This window comes from Pantherophis guttatus, chromosome 3 (assembly GCF_059756535.1).
Source record: "Pantherophis guttatus breed Tessera chromosome 3, ASM5975653v1, whole genome shotgun sequence".
NCBI classification, from domain to species: domain Eukaryota; kingdom Metazoa; phylum Chordata; class Lepidosauria; order Squamata; family Colubridae; genus Pantherophis; species Pantherophis guttatus.
In genome coordinates this window covers 106,887,743-106,910,131 of record NC_142065.1, presented here as the reverse complement: position 1 = coordinate 106,910,131, position 22,389 = coordinate 106,887,743, and the positions used below count along the sequence as shown (strand labels likewise).

The 22,389-nt window shown below is 38.1% G+C and overlaps 1 protein-coding gene across 1 annotated transcript in view; it reads right to left on the bottom strand.

Annotated features, from left to right (window-relative positions):
- TNR (tenascin R) overlaps window positions 1-22,389 on the bottom strand; it is a 494,447-nt gene that overhangs the window by 215,694 nt on the left and 256,364 nt on the right. Inside the window, exon 2 of the mRNA XM_060690152.2 lies at window positions 18,836-18,943. The gene's annotated coding sequence lies outside the window, so the exon portion shown is untranslated. The remainder of the gene's footprint in view (window positions 1-18,835; window positions 18,944-22,389) is intronic.

Here is a 22,389-nt window from a genome sequence, read left to right as displayed (position 1 = left end):
GAACAAAAAATTGAATGGTCACCAGAGACATGCTTGCTCGGCTCCAGACTGGATAAGATTAAGAAGGATTCATGGTATTTAGCTCTTCACATTATTACAGCGGCGAGATTGATATACGCTCAATTTTGGAAAAACCAGAATATCCCATCAGAGGAAGCAATCATAAAAAAGATTCTGGATTGTGCAGAAGCTGACAAATTAACCAAAAAATTAAAAGATAAGGACCAAACACAAACATGTTTATCCTGGGAGAAACTATATATTTGGCTAGAGAAGAGAATATCATAACCCAAATTAAATGTGGAAGGATTGTTAAGGAGGAAACTATATTAAGTGAGGTCGGTTAGACCTAATTGATATATAAAGAGAGATGAGTTGTTCTGTCTCTCCTGGAATGTAATATTATATTGAATACTTAGATATGAAGGTACCATCTGTACCTACCACTTGTGTGTTATTTGAAATGTTTTTTGTGTTGTATGTTATTTATATGGTGTATTGTTATTTCTTTGTTTGTTTTTAATGGAAAATGTAAATAAAGACTATTTTTTAAAAAAAAACAAAACAAAAAGATCTTGACAGACTTGAACAATGGCCCTATCCAACAACATGAATTTTAATGTGGATAAAAGCAAGGTTTTACACCTAGGCAGGAAAAACCAAAGGCACGAGTACAGAGTAGGTGAAACCTGGCTCAAAAACAGTAACTGTGAGAGGGATCTTGGAGTCCTAGTGGATTATCATTTAAACATGAGCCAGCAGTGTGTGGCACTAGTCAAGAAAGCTAATACAATGCTTGGTTGTATAAACAGAGGCATAGAATCAAAATCACATGAAGTATTAGTACCACTTTATAAAGCCTTAGCATGGCCATACCTGGAATACTACATCCAATTTTGGTCACCATGTTACAAAAAAGATGTTGAGACTTAGAAAAAGTGCAAAGAAGAGCAACTAAGATGATTAAAAGCCTGGAGACAAAAACATATGAAGAACGGTTGCAGGAATTGGGTATAACTAGTCTAGAGAAAAGAATAACTGGTGGGGGGGGCATGAAAGCAGTATTCCAGTATTTGAGGGGCTGCCACAAAGAAGAGGGGGTCAACTTATTTTCCAAAGCACCAAACAATGGATGGAAACTAATCAAGAGTGAAGCAACCTGGAATTAAGGAGAAACTTCCTAACTGTGAAGACAATTAATCAATGGAACAGCTTGCCTTCAGATGTTGTAGGGGCTTCATCACTGGATGTTTTTAAGAAAAGACTGGACAGCCACTTATCTGAAATAGTATAGGGTCTTCTGCTTGAGCAGGGGGTTGGACTAGAAGACATCCAAGGTCCCTTCCAGCTCTCTTCTGATTGATTGATAATCAGCTCTATGCTATTAAGCCTTAGCCTAGTGGGTCTCTGAAGAATTTAACAATGAGTTTCCCCTAAATGATCTAAAATATTCAGATAACACATCTGGAACTCCAAGTTGTTGAACTTCTGCAAAGCAGCATTTTCATACTTCGTTTAATATCCAGGATTTTCATGAAAATTAAATAAGAGCTTTCATTTTCATGCAACTTGAAATAAAAAGATCAAGAGTCATGAAAATTCAGACCAGTGCTATCAACTTCAAGACAACTTCTCTCAAAATAGCATTCATTAACTGCTCTGCAACAGTCTCTATTCCAAATTCCAATCCATTCCTTATAGTTTTACTAAAATGTGATAAAGATTGAAATTTATTACAGTCTTTACCACTTCTGTTAACATTGGTGGCATTTAGTTACACTTCTTAAATCTCCATGTTTTCAGAATGGTGATTTGCCTTGTTTGCATAAATCTATCCTGCTATATTAAGAGTTTTTAAATATCGAATTCAATGTAGCTCATGATAAAAACAACCAGGATTTACTTAAAATATTTAGAGATGGACTTTTTTTGTGCACAAAAATGCCACCGACTGATACACTGTCTATAATTGTATGGAATGATAATGTTTTTATGTTTTGTTTTGTTTGTGTTTTTGAAAATAAATTTTTTTATCAAAAAAAATATATATTTTGAGATGTACTAAAGAGAACTCATTATCAGACTCAAAATAGATAGTTTATTTAGGAAATTGGGTGTCTTTTGAAAGAAATTGCTTCTTTCTGAATAGGTTTTTGTATTGTGACTACTGCTGAATGTGGGGGAACAAATATTTAGTGACAAGGCAAGACAAACTTAAAATATCCAACCTGAAGCCTGAAATCTTAGTTCTTAGAATATGCTGTGATATAGTGCCATTTGTTTCCATAAGATTTTCGTGGCAGAATTTTCCATTAAACCACTGGAGTGAAAACTGCAGTCTCCTAAATGTCAGAGAAGTTCTCCTTCCAATATTTTTCACCATTGGCCATGCTGGCTAGAGCTGCTGGGAATTGTAATTTTGCAACATTTAGAGTGTAGATTTCCTGTCCTTTTCTTTACTGCATGTAAATCTAAATACAAGACATTTATAACCCCGGGAATGAAGCCAGATTGCCTAAACAGCCATTCAAAGCATGAATATTACCTTCCAAGAACAGATGCATCATGAGACTTCTTTCCTACCCAGCATCTGCCTTTATGGTCACCTTTCAGTTTGACAATTCCTTCTGTGCTGGCTTGCTTGCTCTGTAAATGTAAAGCTAAATCCCTGGGACATCTTTGCAGAACCATTGCAATCCCTTCCCCTTCACCCTTATGAGGATCAGAACTTCTTGGGAGACTAATGGCAGGACACAAAGCGGAATTTATTTGGTCTGACCAGCTTCTCTATGCTTTTCTGTTTGGTACATTAAATAAATTGTGCCCAATTCTGTTCTGACACTAAGCACAGGTCGAATGCTAAACACAACTTCTGGCACAGCATTCCTCTTCATAATAAAATAATTTTTGGGATCCATGAACCAACTGTTGCACATTTGTCTCCAGCTTGGACAGGCTGAGTTTATTCTTAAACTGAAAAGGCATCTGCAAGAGTTCTAAATTGTCCTGTCTCCCTCCCTGTCCTTTGTGTGTGTGTACTGTGTGTTTGTGTGTGTATTTTCTGGTTGTTTATGTATTCATATAGCCTTCCTCATTGAGTGAGCCAAATACCTCATTGTACATGACACAGAGGCCATCAGCCTCAGTAGCTGCTACTGAAATATTTATCAAATGTCTGCAGATGCAGGGGATGAATGAATGAATTTATGAATGAGTTAGTGAGCAAGCAAATGAATGAATATGAGACTCAGCATTGCTTGCCCTTAATCTTGCTAAGCAGTTCCAAATGAGTTGTCATACTAGATGGCAGAACACCTTTTGCAAACTCTGCAGGCATTGTCTTCCTGAACAGATCTCACAGTAACATATGCAAATTTTTGATGTTTTTGAAAATTGAGCTTCACTCACTTGGTTTCCTTCAAGCCCTAGATCTGGCAGGAATTTACTTTTAAAAAAAAATCATAGTTCTTTCCTAGAAAATACACTTGGATTAAGAAATCTGGGGTTGCTTGTATCAATTTCAGCAAGGTGGGAAGTTTTCTCTAAACTTTGATGGTTATGTATATAAAAATAATATATAATGTATAAAAATATATGTAGAGTATGTGTATGTGTTTATATTATTTATTTATTTATTTATTATTAAGCTTCTATGCCACCCATCTCACTGAGGCAACTCTATACATACATAACATTAATGTATATGTATGTAAGTTTCAATCCTGTTTAATTAATTAAGTTTATTCACATCTTTTCATTAAAAAATGCTCAAGGTAGCAAACAATAAAGTATAAAAACAGAAATAAAATGCAAACTATGAAGTATTATCGTATATAAGAATCAAACTGTTTGCAGTTGAAACCAATTACTCATTATTTAATCTCTTTTAAAAATACATATTTTCCTGAAAATACTGAACCCCAATCTACTCTAGACATCAATAGTTCCAAACCCAGCACTTGCCATAGAGAAGGCTTTTCCAAATTTCTCAAGAAATGGCCCAACCTATAAAGAACAGAACATTTCAGAAGATCTTCAAGCCTTTATGCCTTAAAATAGAAGAATGAACCTTAGGTAAAACAGATCCAATCAAATATAGCTTCAAAATCTGTATGTTGCACTGTGCTTGGAAATAGATCAGGAAAAATGTGTGATACGGAGAGGAGGGGGGCAAAATGTTCCCTCTAGCTGATCCTACTCAAAAATCTAGGTGTAACATTCTGAACTAGCTGAAGCGTATGGACAGCATCAAAGGTGATTCTCTGCTGAGGAAGCTTTAGTACTGTAGTCCAAAGGAAATGTAGCTAAGGCGTGTGTCTCCATCTTTGATATTTCAAGATGGTATGCTTGTACTAAGTGGGCTCAAGTACTCCTCACCATTGTACAAGTCTGATTCAAAGTAGACTCCAGAATGGGAATCCTGAGTCTTCTATGGAAGGTCAAGTTGCTCCAAGGAAGGTTGAATTTCTCATTCCTTGTTCTGCCTACTGACTGATTAGGAACTCTGATGAAACTTTCTTTTGTTTGCTTTCATATGGCACCAATAGCCCTAGCTTTTGTGTCTGCAAGCTCAGATGGCCATGCATCATTTTGAGAATGAAATGATACTATGTCTATGGAGATTCTCAGTCATCTAGATCACGGTTGTCCCAAAGGTGCTTTTTTTAAGAGGCAACTGTACTTTCTGGTTTTTCTTTGAGGACGTTTCGCGTCTCATCCAAGAAGCTTCTTCAGCTCTAACTGGATGGTGGGGAATGAAAGGATTTATACTCTTTGCAGACAGCTGTTTGTTTAGAAGGTTGTTAACCTCCAGTTGACCTTAATGACCCACTAAAAGAATGCAAATAAACAGCTGTCTGCAAGGAGCAAAGACATGTTTCAATCCTAAGGGACTGTTTCCTGCAAGTTAGTCCAGAAATCCAACTCTAAAAATCAAGATTAATTAACTGGCTTTCTTCCTCTTTGGCTGTGTGGCTAGACTAATCAAGACTTTTCCATTAGGTAGCAGATGTAGGAAAACAGTGCCTGAAGAATGGAATATTTTACTCCTCCTAAAACTATGCTCTTAAAATGAAGGGCTTCCCATTCCAAACAAGAACCATCTTTTTTTCTTTTATTTCTTTCAGGTGAAATGCAAAAGAATGGTCACATTCCTTATTCATGTTGAGTGGAATAACCTGATGGAAAGAATAGGTCCTGGGAATAGGAAGTGAAATTTCCAGAGGCAAGTTTCCAAGGGGACTATTGGCTGTATTGCAGGACTTGCAATGTATTTCTTAAAAAGTAAAGTATTTCAGAAAGTCCTGATTATCAACCTAAAATTAATAGGATAAACAAGTTATCCTGCATAGTTGAAGGCAGTGTTCTCTCTCACCACTTTCATTTTTATCCTTTTAACCTCTTTCTGATGTAAGCAGCTGCTGATTCAAGAGTGTTTTCTTCAACATGCAATCTTACATGGATTGTTAATTCTTAATTCCTGCATAATCTTTATGATTATGAAACTATGAATCCATAATTTCTGACATTAGAAATGATAAATCCAAACTTTTCTCCTGGGTTTGAAGCCTGAAAGGGATTAGCATGTCCTTGCACCCATACCGGGCCTTTGAGCAGCACAGTATGCCCCCTTCCCCAATTTCCTTGCCATGGTTTGCTTCTAAGATGCTCAACAAGTGAAGTTCTGTTCTCCTTCTTAGAAGGACTGATGCGTCTTCATGCCTTAATGTATGAGGCTGTCATTTATTGGAGAAACATGAGATCAAATGATGAATAAAATCTCATCATTGGGGAAAGGTAGCTGCTGATGTCTGCAAGTTGGACTAGCTGCAAAACATTTGGATACAAGATGAATAAATAGAAAAAAAAATCTGAAGCAGTCCCAATACCAGGCCTAGATTTAGAGACAAATGCTATAAATAATGAAGACTCCATCACCTTCTGGCATGATTGGACAGTAAAATCACATAAAGCTTTAGAGATGAAAGGTGGGTTGATGACGATAGAAATTATCTTCTTGTGTGATACTTTGATGGGACTTTGGATTCCATTGAAGAGGAAACTGTCCTTTTCTCAGCTCTTGTCCTAGGAGGTAGCCTGTTATTGTAACTATGTGCACAACTACCTTTGTATAATTCCTATGAGGAAAAATGAATCTCTGTGCAATAAATAATCTTTTTCTCCTTCTATTCCTTGGTCTGTAAGAATGGCAGATGCTTTATAAATAAAAAATCAATGCATAAACCAAAAGATTAAAGAACTTCAACGTATAATTTATTTATCACAGTTAAATTTTATTCCTCCTTCCAGTTAGCTCAGAATGGCATTTAATTACCTATTCCTGTTTATCCCCTTAACAGCCATGTGACCTAGGTGATATAAAGAAGCTTCTGTACAGAAAACAATGTTTTCTCCTTGATACAATTTTAGGTGTTTATGTGCCTGGCCTGGCTAAGGACGATCTCTTATTTGAAAAGCATCTTCTCTTTGAAATGCTGACTTGTTCAAATACTGTTTAAAGAAGAAGATTAAAAAATTAAAGAAGAGCAGAAGCCTTGAAATGGTTCATGAACAGTTAGCACCTAGATAACAGCCTAAGCATGTACATAGACTACTGATGTATTTTACTGCTAATTTTCCATGACAATATCAATCATATTCTTTTTGGGGTGTCAAGCATTGCCTTACTTTTGATGGAATATAATATTCCCAGCAATTTCCCACTTTTGGACTTGGATTCTGGCACATACACATCCAGGTATGTTTTCTAGAAGTTGGCTATGTATCCTGTAAAATTGGTGATTGGAATTCAGAGCTAATTCATTGATGCCTAGGGATTCCCCGTGACACACTGAGTTATAAACCATACTCCAATTTGTGGATGGCCCTTTCTCATTCTTTTCATTCTTTAAAATTAAGTAAAATTCTATTGACTTTGGGAGCCGTCTGGAATACAGTATTTATTTGTCTTGCTGCACCCACTAAACTAAACCCTTTTCTTCTTTGGAATTTTGTTTCTTCTTTATTTCTGTCTCCAAGATCACACTACTAGCAGGAGTATACTGTATAGGACATATGGGATGGTACTTGGACAATAAATAAAGATATGAATAAAATTGTATTAAATAACCTAAATTGCTTATAAACACTGTCTTATAATTCTGTAATATATATTCCAATTAATATTTATCACTCTTGGCACTAAATATGAGCAGTCTTTTCCCCTTCACCTAACTCCCAAACTCCTCTTTGAATTCTTTCTTCCTTCTGTCTGTGGGGTATAAACTAGGAGGTGATATCTGTATTGCCATGTTTTGATTGGAAGTTCCACTACTCAGTCATTGCATAACCAATCACATTTAGTCCTAGTATACTGAGAGACCATTCAATTGGAGTCTCTCCATTTGTGTCTCCAAGGCAGTGTAATAGGCAGAGGGAATTTGAGAAGGATCTTTAGGACTATTGAATATACAGAAATGGAGCCAAATTATGTATAATAATCAAACATATCTTTTTTTCCCCTTCTCTCTTAAAAAAGATGTACTTTAGCATAATTATGGAGGAGGGACTGCTTAACCCTTTTCCCTTTAAGAGCTTTTTGTGCTCAAAAGCTGACAAGTATTGCTGATTAATATCCAGGTGGTCAGGAAGTCAAAGATGGCTTTAATTAACTTGATTCTTCTGAGCAAAGTGTCCATGACATCCTTTGGATGATGCCTTCTAGAATTTTATTTAGAATTCTTTCCTCCAAGGAAAGACCTTTGCAGAATAATTGTTGACATAATAACCACTGTCCATTAGTTGACTCAGAATTCTGTTGTTTTAATATGTGATCTGTTTAGTAAATGATGAAAATGTGAATGAAAGAGATTAGAGATACATTTTTCAACCTAACATCGTCCCATCTGTAGGCCTATGACATCCAATATTTGCAGCCAGTTGACAATGTCTAGAGGGCACCATCTTGAGGAAAGCTGTTATTCTGGGGTTATAAGGTAAAGCAGAAGGACAATTGCTCTCCAAAGGATCAGGATCTCTTTGATATTAGCAATTGCAAAGCTGTGAACAGGCCTGTAGTATTTGGGAATGTATTTCTTTCTGTGATATAAATGGGATTGTGTGGCGAGGGGAAGGAAATAAGGTAAATGGAATTTATCATTCGCTCCAGTTTCTGAAACTTTCATTATTTCTAACTTCATGTTTTGAGATAAAAAAATAACCAAGTGCTTTGCTTTTTGAAACTGTGACAGGTTATTTTGAGTTCTTATTTTATGGCATTTTTTCTATCCATTTTTTTTAATAAGCCTATAGCCAAAGTGCCCCTACTCATAATAATTTTGGTTACAAAACAATATTTTTATATTAGAAGGAGCCATAATCTACAGCAGTCTTTTCTTTCTTGTTTTTCTTCAATTCCATGGTATTGTTTGTACCTTCTCTTCCCATCTTTATTTCATAGTTGTCTGAGCATTTACAACAATATTCTCCACCTTCTCAGCCATCTGTGTCAAATACCATAACCCCTGCCTGTCAACTCTGAGATGACGCAAAGACCATTAGAAATGCTCACTAAGATGTAATAGTCAACTAAATGATACACATTATGAAATGCTATGTGAAGGAACAGGCAACTGGTGCAAGAGATTTTTCATAGTGTTACGCAGAGTAGGATTGATAACGCAGTATGTGATACAACTAAAAAACCTCACAATATCACAATTTACTTTTATTCAGTTATTGAACACTTGGAGGATATACTGTATATACTGTAAATCAAAGAAACAAATGGAGGTTTAATATTTTGAGTGAGTGCACCACAGGTCAAGTCCAATTTGTGACATGATATTGCATTATGACAGACCAGTGGATATTCCCATTTATCCACTCTAAGAGGCATATTTTTATTTCTAGCCTACAGAACAGAGCAGCAATCTGCATTCTGCTCATGGTCTGGATGGCAAAATAGTCTAAACAGTTAGTGGAAGAGTCTCCTTTTTCCTTCCATTTATTTAACTGCCCATCTACTGAAGGAATCCTGGGTGGCAAAGATAAAAATAAATACAAAAATTCACAATTAAAAGAAAACTAAGTCGAAGCGACTGATAAAATTGCAATATTGACCTATTGGGGATGCCTACATCAAAGCTCCATTAACATTTCAGTTTCAATGCCTTGTTACACAGAGATAAAAAAAATCCTTCAAGTAGAAAACCTGCTCAAAAGTTAAAGGTTTTGGAGCTGACTGTTAGTTTACTAGATCCACTTCACATGGGGAAACATTGAAAAATGCCATCACAACAGTTCCAAGTGGTAGAATCTATTCTGTCATTTCATGGTTCTCCCAACCAGTAGTGGGTTCCACTTACCTTTGCTACCGAAGGTAACGTTCGGAATTGGGAGTGTGCGTGTGTGCACATTCACTTTGCTTGCGTGCGGCTCTTCTACGCATGCGCAGAGCATCTGTGATGACGTCCGGGCAAGTGGGCAGAGCCTCCCGCTGCCACCACTATTGGTTTGCCTGAACCGGGGCGAACTGGTAGAAACCCACCACTGCTCCCAACTCTTTTTACTGCAAAAGACAATAGCAATATATACTTCTACACCAGCCCATAGTGCTTTACAGCCCTCTCTGAATTCAGTATGAAGGGTAGAGAAGGCACGTGATTCTGTGCATCAGTGGAGCCCACAAGTCTGCTATCAAAGCCCCTCACAGTTCTTGTGTGCCTGTATGAGTTGTTTATTTGTGCTGTATTTCAATTGTTTTCAGATAAGTTCCTCATAGATCTAATTTTATATAGAATCATGATGGTGTAGCGGTTAGAATGTAATATTGCAAGCTAACTCTGCCCACTGCCAGGAGTTTGATTCTGACCGGTTCAAGATTGAATCAGCCTTCCATCTTTCCGAGGTCAGTAAAACCCAAATTGTTGGGGGCAATATGTTGACTCTCTAAATCCCTTAGGGAGTGCTGTAAATCACTATGAATCAGTATGTAAGTCTAAGTCCTATTGCTATGTCATCCCCTTTCCAAAATAGACTAAATGTGTTGAAATTACATAGAATGTCAAACATGCAACTTGCAATAGGAAATATCACCCATTAATCCATTTATCATATCACCAAAATTGGGAAGGTAACCTCTGCTACTTAGTTTATTGGGAGCCACCAAAACATAGGGATCTCTTTTGCTGTGGACCCAAATGACCAAAGCTGGACTGGTGCATCAGATTGGCCTTTTGGAAATAGGACTGCTATTAAAATTATGCTTTAACATAATTAAAAACTGCACTGTCAGATAGATAGAAAATGAAATATGTCACTGTAGGTTTGTATATATGTATATATAATAATAGAAATTAGTTAGTAGTTGAAGTTGTGTATTGTATATGTATATGTAAATTTGTTTCTTGATTAAGTTAACTTTTAACTTAATCAAGCTTTTGTATGTTTTAAATGTTTTTAAGAATGAATAAAGTTTTGTTTTTAACCCCCCCCCCAAAAAAGACTTGGTCCAACATAAAAAAAAGAAAAAGAAAAGGAAATAGGACTGCTTAGTGCAATGTTCCTCAACCTTGACAACTTTAAGTTTGAATTCCACAGTAGTTGTATTCACCTCCTCATGGCTGGCTATGGAATTCTGGGAGTTGAAGTCCACACAACTTAAATTTGCCAAGGTTGGGAAACACCAGTTTATGTGTTATATGTTAATCCAGTCATTTATGTATTTCAGTATTGTGTATGAGCCATGCCACCATGGCTGGTTCATTGCCTTAAAAGTACATTGTGTCGGTGTAAGAGGGATTCCAGTTTCAGTTCAGAAAAAAAGTCTTTTTCAGTTTACAGAAATCTTGGTCTGTGCTTCTACAAATTCCCATTGGCATTTAAACCTATCAAGAGTGTTTCCATGGTGCATAGATATAGTACTGCCCTGGTCCTTTCCTCTGCTATCAGATGTCACTGCAAGTATTACAGCTCTGATACTTACTTTTATTAGGAGCCCCTCACCCCTTTTATTAGAATAATTTTTTTTCCTATTATGGTCATCATCACGTCATTATAATTCCATTACCTATGCCAACTCCATTACTTTGAACAACAACTGCCTTGCAATCCATTATCTTTCTTATCATCTCCTCTACGGTTGTTATCTTCACCTTTTCTTTTTCAGTCATCACCTCACCACAATTACAGTCCCATTATTGTTATCACTGTACTTTGTTACAGACTTAATTATGCCATTACCATTTTGTTATCTCTTTCTTTCTGGATCTTCTTCACATTAAAAAAAGAGGCACCTTTATGACCATCCATTAGTACTCAGGTTTCTTTCTTTCTGCATTTTGCTCTTTACCTATAACTTGTTTTAAAACCAACTGGTTTTAAGACCAGCATTCACGCTTGTCATCATTTTGCTATTGCAATTTGATTGCTATTTATTGTCAGAGCTGTCTTCATCCATTACAGTTTTACAAGTTACTGGTATTTTCTTAGTACATGGGAAATAGAAGGGAATATGACAGCATATTATCCATTTTATTTTGGTCTTCTTTTCATATTAACCATCCCTTCTATTTCATTGTTATTATCTTCAGCTTATTCCACCATTATCTTTCTTCTGTCAGGATCATCATTATTCCCATTATGTTTCCTTTATTCTTGCTTATATCTCCACTGCAAATTTCATAATCTTTGACATCATAATGTTTGTGCACTTACCAATGGTCTCTCTGGAGTAACAAAAAGTTCCGCCACCTCTTTATTGCAATGCCACCTTTAACCACCTTTAATCTCTTGACTACATTGTTATGCCATTCTCTCATTATCCCTGCAATGCCAGTTGGTCCTGTGTGGAATTACTCTTCTTTTAATTAATAGAATTTCCTAATTTTCTGCAATGACAATGCTAAATATTTTCTACATTTATAAACTTAGTGAAACCTCAATGTAGCAAATCCCAATTTAGTAGAATTTAGCAGTGAGAGAAAATCTATGCATTCACCAAGTGCCAAAACTAACTTTATCATCATCCTCCTCCTCATCATCTAGCAGGCTTTGGATCAGTGATGACTAACCTTTTTGGTGCTGAGTGCCCAAAGCATGTGTGTGCAAATGCATGTGCTGGAAACCTCAAAATGCAATGCAAGTGCCCCCCCGCCTGTGCATGCGTCCCGCTCCCCCGTGGCCCATTTTTGGCTTACAGGTTGGTGCAGGAGGCCTTCAGGCCTAAAAAGGAGCACGCGCATGCGCTCAACCCCCCAAAATACAATACAAGCCCCACTCTGCATGCGCCCTGCCTCCCATGTATGCGCAGCAAAGACCTGAAGACCAGCTGGCCAGTGGGAGGCGCATGCGCATGGGCGGTGGAGCTGGGCTGGGATGACAGTTGGCATGCCCACAGAGAGGCTCTGCGTGCCACCTGTGGCACACATGCCATCACGGCTTTGGATGATACTGGTATGACCCAAAATTATTTCTGGTCATCCCCCAGAAATAACCAACAAATCAAGTGTACCTGAAGTAATCTGGCCAAGGACTTTAGATTTATGTTCATTTTTTTTTCATTTACAGTGACTTATATCATTTACACATGATGTCATTAACAGAGGAGGGAAATTGTGTCATTTGCATACAAACAGCACAATTTACCTCATGTGCATATTGATATCATTACACAAATGACATACTTTGCACTTTAGCAGGCATTCAGGAATAACAGTCCTCCTATTTCCCACTTGGTCCATTACATCAGGTTTCACTATACTTAACTATTTTAATTGCACCTACCTGACAGATACCAAGTAGTAAATAACTATATTTGTTTCAGTCCTAACACACCATTCTCAAGGGAACTTGCTTTTTCACTTGGATTCTTATCTTTAATAGTTACCTTAACACCAGTTGTTTTTTATTACTTAGTTCATGAACCAAAACCATGCCATGTGAGGCACCACTAAGCAAGTTAAGGTAGAATAAAGCAAAATTATTTCTACTCTTAATTAGTAGCAGTCACCCCAGGGGCATTGCTCTTTTGACGTCTTATAACAGATTGCTAGTTTACATCTCATGGCTCTGTCACCAATATATCTTTCAGAACTTGTGGTAGAATCCCTCTCTCTCCCCACCCCGTCCCTCCCTCCCTCCCTCCCATCCATCCATCCATCCATCCATCCATCCATCCATCCATCCATCCACTGATTAAAGATATCAGTCCAAGACATCACATTTCCACTCTGTGCATTTAACTTCTTTTGAGAAAGGGAAGATAAATGCTGACATGCAATAATTAGGGCTCTTTTGCGAGCAACTGCAATATGAAAATAAAATTAGTAAATGAAAATATTGGACCAAGTTATATCAACATCTTTCATGAATCATCCCACTGGTGGGTTGCCTCCGCTTCGCACCGGTTCTATAGAACTGGCAGGAGGCTCCTCCCACCAACCCCGACGTCATGAAAATGCTTCTGTGCATGCATGCGCGTGGCCCCGGTAGTAAAAGTAAGTAGAACCCATCCCTGAATCATTCCTATTGTGACTTTGTGCTAGCAGAGTCCTAACACTTCCTGCTAAAGAATAATCATTGTCTCTCATTGTTTGGTCTTTTAAAATTTAGGAATGGATTAATCTGTCCATGTTGGTTTGTTATTTTTCCAAACATAAACTTACTTTGACCAATTTGCACATCAGCTTGAGGTTTTTTTAAATTTCTCACATGAAAATCCATATACATTTTTGCATTTTATTAACATAAAACTTTAATTAATTCAGCTTTGTTTAATATGTATTTCAGGAAGTGTTCTGTAATAATATGCATTGTTGTTTGTACATTATCAGCTTTTCTTACCTTTGGCTTCCTATGTATTGGGTGGTAAATCCTATAATCCTAAACTAGCTGGCCCTTCAGTCTTCTCGATTGGGAATTCTAGTAGTCAGACACTAACCTTGGAGCTAGGGAAAAGAGCTGATTTAACTGCAGCTTATATTTGTAATAGAAAACTGTACAGAAGTGCAAATTTTGAAGAAAAACACTAATCAAATAGCTTGGGGGTGGGGAGCTATGAGTCAGTTTTGTCTCCTAGTAACACCTTGGACTGGTCCATGCACTTTTCTTGGTAAGATTTTCAGAAATGCCTTCTTTCAATGGCTGAGAGACATTAACTGGTCCAAGGTTACCCAGCCATCTTTCATGCTAAAGTAGGACTGGAAGTCATGATCTTCTGATCTTCACTACACCAAACTGGTTCTCCCTCTATTGTTTTAGATATATCAGTTAGGTAGTTTCTGATCTGGACACATTCCTGCTTAAACTTACCATGCATGAAGGAGAAAAGAGAGTGACTGCTGGAGCATTGATATATCTACTTCCCGCTGCTAGTTCTCAGTTTGATTCTTAACTGTTAAAAAGAAATGGTTACTGCCCACTGCATTAATACTACACAACTCCATAAATCTGTATTGATTTTTTTGTGTGTATTCCTTTCCTTTCCACATGTTTCAATAGTTATGACAGCAAACTCTAATTGGTAAGAAAAGCAGGAGCTGCCACGAGCCTTGTGTGCTGAAGGTTTTAATAAATGCAACAACAGGCTAGAAAGGAACAAAGGAAAGGATCCGTTTTTCCCATCACTTTCACTTCATACGCACCTTACTTATTCATTTATTATGCAATGTAACTGCTTGTAGTCCTTGCTTACTGTACACTCATTCAGCAACCATTTAATGTTATGATGGTGCAGAACAAGGGATACTTATGATTGCTCCTTGTAGCTGTCACATGATCATGATTTGAGCATTTGGTGACCAGCTCAGAATTATGATGACATAGTATTCTGTAGTCACATTATCTTATTTATCACATTTCTATACCATCTATCTCGCCCAGCTGACTCTGGTTATTGCCATTTGCAACTTTCGCTGCTGGATTCCAATAAGCCAGGTCAATAGCAAAGTCACAAATGATAATCATGTGATCATAGGACACTGACTGCATGGATTCAACTAACAAAAGCAGCTGGGGCTCCTGGAACTGCCACTGTGTCATTGCACCTTATGACTGCTTTGCTTAGTTTTCTTTTAAAAAAATAATCTGCTTTTTAAAATATATATAGCTCAAGGAGACAAACATACCAATACTTTTTCTTCCTTCTATTTTCCTCACAACACTCACCCTGTGAGACGAGTTTGGCTGAGAAGCAGTGACTGAAAAACCCAGCTGGTTTTTCATGCCAAGGTGGGACTAGAACTCAAAGTCTCCTGATTTCTAAGCCTACACATAAACCACTATGCCAAAGTTGTCACTGAGTGCAGAGTTCCTGGTCCCAATTACTGTCAGTGAATGTTGGCCTTCCCATACCTTTACAGTAATTACAGTAATTGAGAACTACCTGTACTGCCTTAACTTAAAAGGAATCTAAGCAAATTGTAGTGGTAAAATAAAATAATATATACAAAAGTACATCAATTAATTAAAGGTGGTAATGGTGCCACTGATTCCACAGGCACCTTGTACAACTTACAGACAGTCCTCATTTAATGAGTGCCTCTGACAGCAATCATTCACAGTATAACAGCGATAAAAAGTAACTTTGCAACCAATGCTTGTGTTTACAATCTCTCTCTCTCTCTCTCTCTCTCTCTCTCTCTCTCTCTCTCTCTCTCTCTCTCTCTCTCTCTCTCTCTCTCTCTCTCACACACACACACACACACACACACACACACACACACACGTGCATCTTTAGTACACATTGTTGACCCATTTTTTCTTCCACCACTTCCACAGAGTGGAAAGATTGCCTAAACAAGGCATGGTATCTCTTTCTGAACTGCTTTTTGCTGTATCTTAGCACCCTATCCTCTGTTGTAGGTATTTCAGTCTTTCCATTTTTGTGCATATGATAGTCTCTCAGCAGTGATCCATTACAACAGTCATCTCCTGTGGCTCTTTTCTGATTGACTGTCATGCTTACTTGATTTTTCACTTAGTGACTACTTCACTTAATGATTGAATTGCCAATTCCAATTGAGGACTGCCCGTATTGTATTGTTCTTTTCGCTTCTAACCCTGGGTTTTTATCATACCACAATATTGTTTAATCATGATAATGACAAACTCCACTTCAGCATGAAGTGCTTTGTCATGGGTCAAGCAATTTGCCAACTATTTATTTATTTAATTAATTCATTTTTTATACCGCCCTTCTCCTGCTGGACTCAGGGAGGTGAACAGCCAAGAATAAAAAACATCCAATACAAAATTTAAAATTATTAAAAGAATTAAACAAATTTTGGCCCAGATTTAAAACATCCCAACTAAAATCCGTTACAATTAAAATATCTAAGGGGGGGGGTTTACGCCAGCCCAGCTTGGTGAAATAGAAAAGTTTTGAGGGCACGGCGAAAAGCACAGAGATCTGGTATCCTACATATCTCTGGGGGCAGGTTGTTCCAGAGGGCAGGTGCTGCCACAGAGAAGGCCCTCCCCCTGGGGGTCGCCAGCTGACATTGCCTGGCTGACGGCGCCCTGAGGAGTCCCTCTCTGTGGGAGCGAACTGGCCAGTGGGAGGCGATCAGTGGCAGAAGACGGTCCCGTAAGTACCCAGGCCCTGTGCCATGGAGTGCTTTAAAGGTGGTAACTAACACCTTGAAGTGCACCCAGAAGACCACTGGAAGCCAATGGAGCTTGCGCAGGAGGGGTGTCACATGGGAGTGGCCCATCGCTCCCATAATCCCCCGCGCGGTTGCATTCTGCACCAGTTGGAGCCTCTGGGTGCTCCTCAAGGGGAGCCCCATGTAGAGAGCATTGCAGTAGTCTGGGTCTGGGTCTGTTATTCTATAGGGTTGGTAATGCAAAAAGGGGATGGAGTAAAAGACTGCTGGTTTCTGAATAATGTTTAGAAAGCATAGAATGGTCATTTTGTTAAATAAATAAGTGATGCAATTGTAAGGTGCAACATCATGTGATTGCTTCGATTTATGATGGCAATTCTGGCATCCCTGTTGCCATTGTTAGGTGAATCTTATGTGGTTGCAGTGCCCCATGGTAACATGATTGCCATTTGATACCTTCTGCCATCCCTGTTGACTTTGTCTGTTGGAAGCTGACAGTGAAGATCACAAAAAGGGAATCCCTTGATGTGGAATGCTGCAACACTAATTGCAAGCCAGTGCACCTTCTCTGTAGCACTGTCTGCCTTCTAGAATAAGCTACCCTTCCCAGCCAGATCCTGATGCTCCCCCACTCTGCTGTTGTTTAGAAGAGCCACAAAAACCTGACTCTTCATTCAGGCCTTTGGTGAGGGAGAGGGAGACACATTCACATATTTTATCTTTTATGTTTTATTGATACTTATCACTATAATTTTGCTTTATTGTTGTGAGCCTCCTAGAGCAGTTGAGAGTCATGCAGTATACAACTTTAACAAGTTATTAAATTAATTGTTATTATCCATCAGCACTCTGGTTATCTCCTTTCCTTACTCTCTTGTGGGTGTCTCCAACAAATCATTTATGGGATGTGATATACAATGCCAGCCAGGGTTAAAGTATTGCATGTAGCCTTTCATCCACCACATGCTTTTGTCTAAAACAAATGTTCCTTGTGGTTGATTAATAGGGTCAGCACCATATTGTGCTATATATTGAATCATAACATACCCAATTGTGCAGATGGTTTTGGTTTCCTATGGGTTCTCTAACAATAGCTCTTTGTGTGGTAAATAAAAGTTTTTCGGGAGTGCAGTGGGCTGGGAGGGTGTTAAAAAGACTTCAGCATGCTGCCAAAATAACTAGTTCTTTAAAAAGTTTTGTGCTGTCACTGCCGTTGATCATATCCACAGGGTACCTCACAAGGGAGAAAGAGATATATAGAGCTTATGGAAAGCTCTGAAATTAAGGGGGAGCTCCAGTTTGTTTCTCTTTCCACCACATTGAGACTAATGGCAATAACTGTATGGATAAGGTTATGTTTTATGCTAGACATTTGAAGCTGTGAAAACATTGAGTTAGGCTAGTAAATAATTCAAAATATTGATAAAGGAGAATATTTGTAGCTCAGGGTTGACATGAGAGGTCCTTGGTGCTCTCTGAGCTTGCTTGTTTTCTTGCAGAATTTTCATTACCCTAACTAGGTAACATCGCCATCACTAGCACTAATGATGTTACCTAGTTTGGGTAATGAAACATCTGCAAGAAAACAAGCAAGCTCAGGGAGCACCAAGGACCCCTCAATTCAAAGTATGATTTATATGAGCTCATAAGCGGTCAGGTAACGGAGGAATATAGTAGCACCCTCAACTTGAGCAAGCATAGCAATAAGCTTTTATTTCCAGTCATGAAATAACCAGCACCCTTAAGTGCCTTACTTGAAAACAATGTGATCAATGATTACTTCCTTGCATTCATGTAATTATGTGGTCCTTCATGCAGTCCAGCAAAATCTGGCACCCAATAATTAGCTGCTGTATGCATGTTAGTGTCTTTGGGCTTGCTATTTAGGCAGCGTCCCTCTTCCCCGACAATGTCTACCATCTGAAAATAATTCATCAGATGTGGTAAAGCCTGAAGCTGGGATCCAAACCATAGTTAGATCTACTTAGTGCATTCTGGGGGTCCTGAGTCCTGCAAGGCTTTGGTTAAATGCAGTTCAAAGATGGTAGATTCTTGGGCTTCCCAGTACCTCAGAATAAACTAACAGAACAGGAAAAAAAGATTTGCTATTAAAATGTAGAGGTAGAATAGTTGTGCAGGGTAGAGTTCACAACTTCTTACCAAATTGAACCAGCAAAGCACTACAGGACATGCTGAAGGACAATGAAGGAAAAATAAAGGTAGTCCAGTACCTGCTACGTGCTACAACAGGCTGTTTGAAGTTCCCGGTACACGATACGCTTCTTGATTCAGTTCTTCAGAGCAACTGACCTCTATCAACCCAACACTTCTGAAGCCACCTAGAGAGAGCAAAAGAGACATGTAACAGATTACATCTTCTCATTCAAAGAGAACAACAATATTTGGAGAGAAAGGAGCTATTTTTTTCTCCTTAACTTATTAGAATAGCTTCTAGACTGCCTGCTTTTAGGATTATTTTTTCTTTCCTTTTATTCAATTCTTACAAGAAAAGCAGAAATTACATCTGGTTTCTGAATTACTTCATCTGACATTTGTCCCCAATGAGAATATTCAATCCAGTAGTTCAGGAGAAAGGATACAGTACTTTCTAATTGGAAATTATTACCTATTAAGACAAGAAATCTGCATGAAATGTGGGATAGGTCTTGTATTTCCTTCTGAAGTCAGTTTATACTTTAGAAACATACCTTAACTCAGTCCACAGTCATTGCAAAATATCCAAGGCTGCCTAAACCTGAGCACCAAAGCAGTAGAGATTCAATTTAAACATTACCAATCCAATAATGATAGGCCTGAGTAAGCCATATTGCTCCCCAAGAGTATAAATCTTCCACATTGGGCATATGTACAACTTTTATCTTAAATATAGGAGAAGTGGAGAATTTTCCTTTCCCAGTAGAAGAATGACTTTTCTTCTGCCTTATTGACAGGAAATGGGCCTATGATCAAATACAATTTTAAAGGTTTCATAAGAATCTTGAAATGGGGCAAATGCAGAGTGCCTGTGGTCAATTTCTGGCAATGTAGAAGATGGGCTTGAAGTGGCTGGTAGAAATTTTCTGTTGTTTTGTAGGAAGAGAAAGTAGCACAGAATAAATTGTCTAATATTCCAAAGGTGTTTTTTCAAGAGGCAACTGGACTTTCTTTCTTTTTCCTTGAAGACATTGCGCTTCTTATCCAAGAAACATCTTCAGTTCTGACTGAATGGTGGAGAGTGGAAGAATTTATATTCCTTGAAGTCATCTGGTCATTAGCAATTCTTCCGTCCTCCACCATTCAGTCAGAACTAAAGAAGCTTCTTAGATGAGAAGTGAAACGTCTTCAAGCAAAATTAAACTTGTGCTAAAAGTGCTGGCTTGAAGGTTCTCCGGAATCTGGATGGAAATAAACAGACTCAAATCCAACCTGATCATATGGCTGTTAATTCATGTCTACTGAATCTACAACTATGACAACTGTAACTCTCAGCAGGGTTGAGAATGTGAGTTTACAATCTGAACTCATTCGACTTAGAGAAACAGGTGGAGGCTTTTTCTGGTGTAACAACTATATAGCATCGAATGTACTGAGAACATTCACTTGCCATTTCTTACTTAGATCACTGTAATTTTCTTTATATGGGGTTGCTCTTGGAGACCACCAAAAAAACTGAGCTTGTCCAATATGCAGTGCCTGATGATCCTTACTAGTCAGTAATGTTGGCCAGTAATATTGCCATGTTAGACCACTGCAATGGGTTGCATTGGTTTCCTGTGTGATTTTAAATGATATTTGAGGTTCAGGGCTGTACTTTAAAACCATACATAGTTTGGAGCATGGATTTCTAAGGCACTGAATAAATGTGAGTGTCAACTCATGAAGCATTCCTGACCTGATTTAATTAGGGCATCGGTCAGCTCACCCTGACAATGAGCTCCCAACCTTTTAGTCCAAGAGTACTACTAAATGTTACAGGAGGGGGCCTCTCAGCAGATGCCTGTAGGACTTCCTGTCCTATGGAATGATCTGCTTTCTGAGGTTGCAAAGATCTCGCTGTTTTGGAAGGTCTTTGCGGATTGAGGCTGGATTAATTTTACTGTTTTGCTGTGTGCTGTCCAGAATCTCACCCAGAGGTGCCTTGGGTGTGATGAATTGCTATACAAATTTTATTAATAAATATTGTATCATATTTTCTATCATATTATTTATAGTTGTATGTAGAATTGATTAGAGTTGCACCACTCCAGAAGACTATTATTATTATATTTTTATCATATACTTGTGAGCTGCCTGAGTGTGACTGGAGTGTGCCTAACTCTCCTCAATAAATACATGAAAAATTGTAAATGTGAACAATGTCTGCACAAACTGGCCAATCAATTCATAGTTCATGCCTATGTGCTGCATCCACACAGCTTCTTTCTTGGTCTGTAGCAGATTTCTGTGCAGGCTTATAGAGAAAAGACTTCTGTTGAAACAAAGTAAATCTTGACAACTTTGAGGTACTACAGTTTTCTTCATTTTAGGGACTACATAGGCCTAATCAAGACAGAGTCAGAATTGAGATGGAAATGTCTAGTTTGATGAACTAGAAGCTTCTTAAGCCTAGTAGAACGTAACTTGCTTCTCCTTGAGAATAGTCTTTCCTCAAGCTTTGATAGTTCTAAAATCATTCTGTCTTTTTCATACAGTGGACAGCCAGGTTTTTCCTATGTTGTTGTATTATATTTATATACATCCCCTGCAATCAATGGATCTTTTCTTGATTGCAGGCTGCATGTCAGAAGGAGTGAACTGGATGCTTTTGTTCCTGGCGACAGCATCCTAGCTCTTGTAAAAGCCAATCCTATTTGATATTACATTTCTGTACAAGCCCAAAATAGAAAGGTGCCTGTTACTCCTCTAATAAGATAATTGCTTCACATTCAGGTCCCAGCGGGATTGGTGAACACTGAAGGATGAAACCATACAATGATCTTGCAAGGGAAGCAAATGTTATTAGCTGCATTTTTACCCATGGGAATGTGAAAGCCTGAGAAAGGAAAAGAAGTTGGTTTAACTGATGGAAGGGGCCCAATCCACCATGGCAATATCAAAGATGTGAAGAGTTTTTTCTGGTGTAACTAATAGAATGCCATCTATCTCAGTTACTCCTCTTTTCCATTATCATTCTTTAAATCCTGCTACCTGACAAATTGAATCTGACAAATTTTGGAGATAGGCGAATGGAGAATTACTGCAGTACAAGTTCAGTCCCAGCTGAGTGAACATCAGGTTTTTCCAAGGCCACCACAAGCCTGAGTTTACCCTTTGTTTGGGATGAATACAGAGAGGAGAAAAAGAGAGATTCTTGCTGTAAAATAGCAGCTGTGCTAATGGTCACGGCTGTTAATGATTCCAGATTTGGGAAGTTAACATCTGCTATTGAAATATGTTGCAAAGAATGACAAGTGAAACAGTGATGCAATACACAGAAACGTGTTTGCTTTCAAACACTCATCAAATATCCAGATTGAAAAACAAACAAAAAAATCCCAAATGTAGGTTCAGAATATTGAATAGAAATATTGTCCATCTTAAATTGATATTATTAGTGGCAGGAGATCAAAGGTTGCTGCTTATTTGAGTGGTTTCATTAGCCAAGAACAGAGTGGAATGATTGACCTATTCAGAATTATAATTGGAAATGTAGAAAAGGGAAAGTAGCATTGCCTTCTAAAGTCTGGGAAAAACCTATATTCATCTAAAGATCTTATACTATGCTGCTGTCTAAGCTTATATCATA